Source organism: Oncorhynchus mykiss, chromosome 12 (genome assembly GCF_057628025.1).
Source record: "Oncorhynchus mykiss isolate SJ-2025 chromosome 12, ASM5762802v1, whole genome shotgun sequence".
Classification (NCBI taxonomy): domain Eukaryota; kingdom Metazoa; phylum Chordata; class Actinopteri; order Salmoniformes; family Salmonidae; genus Oncorhynchus; species Oncorhynchus mykiss.
The window spans coordinates 21,620,864-21,628,436 of record NC_143033.1 but is presented as its reverse complement, the minus strand read 5'-3'; positions in this window follow the sequence as shown (position 1 = coordinate 21,628,436).

Sequence of the window (7,573 nt, the reverse complement as noted above, 5' to 3'; positions counted from 1 at the left end):
TGTTGACAGTGCTGTCAAGAAGGTAGAGTAGCGCCTTATCATGGTCATACTTCCCCCCAATATGTTTTGACCATGACAGTTTACAATTCATGGTAACTCCAAGCAGTTTACTCACCTCAACTTGCTCAATTTCCACATAATTTATTACAAGATTTAATTGAGGTCTAGGGTTTAGTGAATGATTTGTCCCAAATACAATGCTTTTGTTTTTGAAATATTTAGGGCTAACTTATTCCTTGCCACCCACTCTGAAACTTACTGCAACTCTTAAGTGTCAATTCAAGTGGCAATTCATTTGTAAAGACTGAAAAAAGTAATAGGCCTAGACAGCTGCCTTGGGGAATTCCTGATTATACCTGGATTATGTTGGAGAGGCTTCCATTAAAGAACTCACTCTGTGTTCTGTTAGACAGATAACTCTTTATCCACAAAATAGCAGGGGGTGTGAAGCCATAACACATACAGTGCCTTTGGAAACTATTCAGACTCCTTGACTTTTTCTACATTTTGTTACATTACAGCCTTATTATAAAATAGATTTGAAAAACAATCTACACATAATACCCCATAATGACAAAGCAAAAACTGGTTTTTAGAAATCTTTGTAAATGAATAAATAAAAAATAAAAAAACAGAAATACCTTATTTACATAGGTATTCAGACCCTTTGCTATGAGACTCAAAATTGAGCTCAGGTGCATCCTGTTTCCATTAATCAAGTTGTAGAAACATCTGAAGGATGATCAGAGTCCACCTGTGGTATATTCAATTGATTGGAAAATATTTGGAAAGGCACACATCTGTCTATATAAGGTCCCACAGTTGACAGTGCATATCAGAGCAAAAACCAAGCCATGAGATCGAAAATATTGTCCGTAGAGCTCCGAGACAGGATTGTGCCGAGACACAGATCTGGGGAAGGGTACCAAAACATTTCTGCGGCATTGAAGGTCCCCAAGAACACAATGGGAGAAGTTTGGAACCACCAAGACTCTTCATAGAGCTGACCGCCAGGCCAAACTGAGCAATCAGGGGAGAAGGGCTTGTTAGATATTACTGCATGGTCGGAACTAGAAGCACAAGCATTTCGCTACACTAGCATTAACATCTGCTAACCATGTGTATGTGACAAATAAAATTTGATTTGATTTGAAGCGTCACGCCTGGAGGAAAGCTGGCACCCTCCCTACAGTTAAGCATGGTGGTGGCAGCATCATGCTGTGAGGATGTTTTTCAGCGACAAGGACTAGATGACTAGTCAGGATTGAGGGAAAGATGAACAGAGGAAAGTACAGAGAGATCTTTGATGAAAATCTGCTCCAGAGCGCTTAGGACCTCAGACTTGGGCGAAGGTTAACCATCCAAAGGGTCTGAATACTTATTTATTTGCTTTGACATAATGGGGTATTGTGTGTAGATTGATGAGGTAGAGAAAAATATTTAATCAATTTTAGTAAATAAGGTTGTAACAACAAAAAAGGAAAAAGTCAAGGGGGCCGGAATACTTCCCGAATGCACTGTATGTTTTTCCATCAGCAGACTATGAACGATAAGGTCAAAAGCCACACTGAAGTCTAACAAAACAGCTCCCACAATCTTTTAAACTATCAATTTCTCTCAGCCAATCGTCAGTCATTTGTATAATTGCTATGCTTGTTGAATGTCCTTCCCTATAGCGTGCTGTAAATCTGTTCATTTGTTTACAGTAAAAAATAGCATTGTATCTGATCAAACACATTTTTCCCAAAAGTTTACTAAGGGTTGATTGGTCGGCTATTTGAGCCAGTAAAGGGGGTTTTAATATTCTTGGGTAGCGGAATTACTTTTGATTCCGTCCAGGCCTGAGGGCACACACTTTCTAGTAGGCTTAGATTGAATATATGGCAAATAGGAGTGTCAATATCATCCGCTATTATCCTCAGTAATTTTTCATCTAAGTTGTCAGACCCCGGTGGCTTGTCATTGTTGATAGACAACAATCATTTTTTCACCTCTTCCACACTCACTTTACAGAATTCAAAATTACAATGCTTGTCTTTCATAATTTGATCAGCCTAAATTTGCTAATCTGGCCAATGAAAAAATAATTTCACAAATTGGCATTATCAGTGGGTTTTGTGATGAATGAGTCATGTGATTCAACGAAGGATGGAGTTGAGTTGCCTTTTTGCCCAAAATGTCATTTAATGTGCTCCAAAGCTTTTTTACTATCATTCTTGATATAATTTATCTTTGTTTCATTGTATAGTATGCCAATCGGTTGTGCAGCCAGACTTATTTGCCATTCCTTTTGCCTCATCCCTCTCAACCATACAATTTTCCAATTTCTCATCAATCCACGGGGATTTAACAGTTTTTAGCAGTCATTTTTTAATGGGTGCGTGCTTATTAGTAACTGGAATAAGCAATTTCATAAATGTGTTAAGTGCAGTGTCTGGTTGCCTCTAATTACACACCACAGACCAACAAATATTATTTACATCAACAACATGACCTCTTATACACTATATTAGACCCAGCCTTTGGAACTTTGGTTTTCCTAGATATGGCTACTATATTGTGATCACTACATCCGATGGATTTGGATACTGCTTTAAAGCAAATTTCTGCAGCGTTAGTAAAGATGTGATCAAGCCTATTCCCCCTCAGGAAATTAAAATATGTGGCATGTGTCCTGAGATCCTCAAAAGGTTCTACAGCTGCGACATCAAAAGCATGGTTGCATCACTGCCTGGTACGGCAATTGCTCGGCCTCTGACCGCAAGGCGCTACAGAGTGTCATGACGTTGGCCTGGGGGTTAAGTTTATGACAGTCATAAATACCTCTTCCCCCCTTTTTCCTCTCTCTACCCTACTGAGGTTACATTTGCAAAACCCTTGGTTAACATAGAGATTCTGGGAACATCAGAAGGTGGGGGGAAATGAACTATATTCTGGCAATCCGATCAATTGAACATATGCGGTGGTACTTAATGAATATGATGTCAGTTCGGTTGTCATCTGAGACATTCTCATCAATGATAAGATGACATAAACGCTACAGTGGAAAGTCTACACATCAGAGTTATCAGATTCACATGGAATTGTTGTTCAATTTAAATGTTTGAATATGAAATTATTCGTGATGGATGAAATGTGATTTTAGCTTCTAAAATGTGAGATTTTGGTTTTCATAAGATAGGGCTGCTCAATCAGTGGCCCGCCCCTGTGAAGGGACATGGGCTATAAAGCTTTTCAAGCACGCCCTCCTCTCCCTTCCTATGTAAGCCCTTGATGACAATATAACTTCCTGTTCCGAGGATGTAGGAGGACGGTCCGATGTTAGAATGGTTCAGATAATAACTACAGAATGAAGCAAACATCAGCGTGAGCTTTGGTTGCGAATGGTATGAACTTTGAACTCTTATTCACTACAGAAATGATACCTCCTAGCCGTTGAGTTAGCAACAGCAGCTTCAAACGCAGGTTAGGAAGGAACTGACAGAGTATCCCGTCTACCACACAATGACGTTACTACAACGTATCCAATTGACAAGCAGAGACAATCTTCAAAGGACAGAGGACTCGGTTTGGCAACACGCCTTCCATCTACCACCAACCTACCGAAGCGCAGCTCAGAGTAAATATTTATTGCATTTTCCTTTTCCAAATGGGCGGTAATTTAGAATGCATAAGATACTGTATTTACGATAGCACAGCTTCGGTACTTTGTTCCTCAGTCTTCCCGCTCCTTCACTCAAACCCAGCCCCTTTTCTTTTGTGTAACAAGCTGTCATATCTGTTCCGCCCGCTAGTGACGTTTTCCTTTATGATGTAATTTGTAATCAAGTTATGATTTAAGTGTGATTAGTTAGGTATTTAGTAAATAAATGATTAAACCCAATTTTGTATTGCTGATTCAAATTGTTAGCCAGGGTTCGTGCAGATAACCAAGAATTTACAACTTTCAGATGAGACTGAATTAAGATGACGATTAATACTGACTGCTATTGATGTAAAATATTACTAGGCCTTTAAAAGTTTATTCGGAAGATAACAGCTCTATAAATATTATTTTGTTGTGCCTGACTCTCTAGTTAATTACATTTACATGATTACCTCAATCAGGTAATATTAATTACGGAGAATTTATTTTATAGAATAGCATGTCATATCATTAATCCGGCATAGCCAAAGACATGACAAGAGGGTAGTGCGTACGGCCCAGTACATCACTGGGGCTAAGCTGCCTGCCATCCAGGACCTCTACACCAGGTAGTGTCAGAGGAAGGCCCTAAAAATTGTCAAACACTCCAGTCAAAGACTGTTCTCTCTACTACCGCATGGCAAGCAGTACCGGAGTGCCAAGTCTAGGACAAAAAGGCTTCTCAACAGTTTTTACCCCCAAGCCCTAAGACTCCTGAACAGGTAATCAAATGGCTACCCGGACTATTTGCATCGTGTGCCCCCCCAACCCCTCTTTTTACGCTGCTTCTACTCTCTGTTTATCATATGTGCATAGTCACTTTAACTATATGTTCATGTACATACTACCTCAATTGGGCCGACCAACTAGTGCTCCCGCACATTGGCTAACCGGGCTATCTGCATTGTATCCCGCCACCCACCACCCTCTCTGTTCTGCTACTCTCTGTTCATCATATACAGTGCCTTGCGAAAGTATTCGGCCCCCTTGAACTTTGCGACCTTTTGCCACATTTCAGGCTTCAAACATAAAGATATAAAACTGTATTTTTTGTGAAGAATCAACAACAAGTGGGACACAATCATGAAGTGGAACGACATTTATTGGATATTTCAAACTTTTTTAACAAATCAAAAACTGAAAAATTGGGCGTGCAAAATTATTCAGCCCCCTTAAGTTAATACTTTGTAGCGCCACCTTTTGCTGCGATTACAGCTGTAAGTCGCTTGGGGTATGTCTCTATCAGTTTTGCACATCGAGAGACTGACATTTTTTCCCATTCCTCCTTGCAAAACAGCTCGAGCTCAGTGAGGTTGGATGGAGAGCATTTGTGAACAGCAGTTTTCAGTTCTTTCCACAGATTCTCGATTGGATTCAGGTCTGGACTTTGACTTGGCCATTCTAACACCTGCATATGTTTATTTTTGAACCATTCCATTGTAGATTTTGCTTTATGTTTTGGATCATTGTCTTGTTGGAAGACAAATCTCCGTCCCAGTCTCAGGTCTTTTGCAGACTCCATGTTTTCTTCCAGAATGGTCCTGTATTTGGCTCCATCCATCTTCCCATCAATCTTTCTGGGATCTTTCTGGGACTCACCCACAAACAGGACCAAGGCTGGCCTGCTGAGGAGTGATGGACTCCATCCTAGCTGGATGGGTGCTCTCATCTTATCTACCAATATAGACAGGGCTCTAACTCCTCTAGCTCCACAATGAAATAGGGTGCAGGCCAGGCAGCAGGCTGTTAGCTATACAGAAACCCAGCCTAAAACCCCAAACAGCAAGCAATGTAGGTGTTGAAGCACGTTGGCTAGGAAAAACACCCTAGAAAGGCCAAAACCTAGGAAGAAACCTAGAGAGGAACCAGGTTAACCAGTCCTCTTCTGGCTGTGCCGGGTGGAGAATATAACAGAACATTTCCAAGATGTTCAAATGTTCATAAATGACACCAACCAAACACAACGTAATCTTTCTCTGTCTTTCTAAGACAGAGCGGGATGCAGTTGAATCATTGTCCAAAAATGAACAGATTGTGGTTAAAAAAGCAGACAAAGGTGGTGCTACAGTAGTGTGGAGTAAAGACAAATATGTGACAGAAGCCTACCGTCAATTAGACAATGATGAATTCTACCGATCTCTAACCTTCAACCCTACATAGGACCTAAAAACTGCATTGAAAGGGATCCTCACAGAAGCTAAGGAGAATGGCAACATTTCAGACAATGAGTTCACATTTCTTTTCAATGGCAGTATGGCTTCTTTTTTACCTTCTTCCAAAAGTCCACAAAAATCTTAAACCCCCAGGCAGACCAGTCATTATCAGTAAGACCAGTCATTAGCAGACAGACCAGTCATTAGTGGTAAGACCAGTCATTAGTGGTAATGAAAGTCTGACAGAACCCATTTCTAAGTACATTGATTACTTTATTGAGCCTTTTCTGACGTCACTCCCAGCCCATCTTCAAGATACCACAGATGTGTTGAACAAAATTAAGGAGTTGAACAAATAGGTACAGCTTCCTTTTTAGTCACCATGGATGTGGAGTCTCTATACACCACCACTGAGCATGAACAAGGTTTGGCAGCGATGCACCATTTCTTGAGTACCCAGCCTGGAACTGAGATGCCTCCTACAGAATTCATTGTCTCACTGACTGAATGGACTCTTAATCATAACATCTTTATCTTTCAGGACCGTATTTTTAACCAAGTCAAAGGGTGTGCCATGGGAGCTACAGCCCTTCCTACGCTGGTTTGTACTTGGGTAAATGGGAAAAGGACTTCATTTTGGATCTTTCTAATAACCATTTCTTTGACCGGATCATATGGTGGGGAGGCTATCTTGATGATGTTTGCCTGTTTTGGTCCGGCTCAGAAGATGAACTTATTTCCTTCCACCAATACCTTAACAACATTAACCTTAACATCAAACTAACTATGGAGTACAGCAAGGATAACATGGACCTCGTTTTTTGGACCTCGACATTAGTAAAAATGACAAAGGTTGTTTGAACACATCAATCTTTAGGAAACCTACAGATGGGAATACCATTCTGAGGGCAGACAGCTTTCACCCCAAAAGGCTAAAAGAAAACATTCCATATGTCCAATTCCAAAGAGTCCTCAGAATTTGCGATCAGGAAACAGACTACAGTGTCAAATCTGCTGAATTGGAGAATTGCTTCTTGAATCAGTGCTACAGTGTTCAGGTCCTGAAAGATGCAGGTATAAGGGCTGGATTACATGACAGAGAACTTGTTGTGAAGGGGAGTGCCTCATGATACATTGGAGATAGTGTATTTTGTTACAAAATACAGCACTGAAACAGAGAACATTAAAATAATAATTAAAAATAATTGGGGAATCATCCAAAGTGATACGCTACTACGCCAAGTCTTTCCTGAGCCACCAGTCATAAGCTTTAAGAGATGTCCGATCCTAAATGACAAATTAGTCCACAGTTATCTTCTGGGTGACTCTCAAAAAACTTGGCTTGGCCACAAACCCAAGGGCTCTTTTAAATGTAACCATTGCAACCATTGCAGTAATATTGCACAGAAGAAGTATTTTGTTGACACAGCTTCCAAAATGGAGTATTACGTCAAGCATTTCATTAACTGTAAAACCACTCATGTCATCTATAGATTGGAATGACCACAGTGCAAGGTGTTCTACATTGGACGGACAAAGAGGCGCCTTCAAGACCGCTTAGTGGAACAAAAATATGCCATACGGTTAGGCAATGAAGACTACCCCATGGCAAGGCACAAGCACTACAAGATTTGGGTATTGATCATATTCCGGCCTCTATTAGAAAAGGGGACCGTCTTAAACAGTTAAACCAAAGGGAACGTTTTGGGATTTACAAACTACAGGCCACTAAATA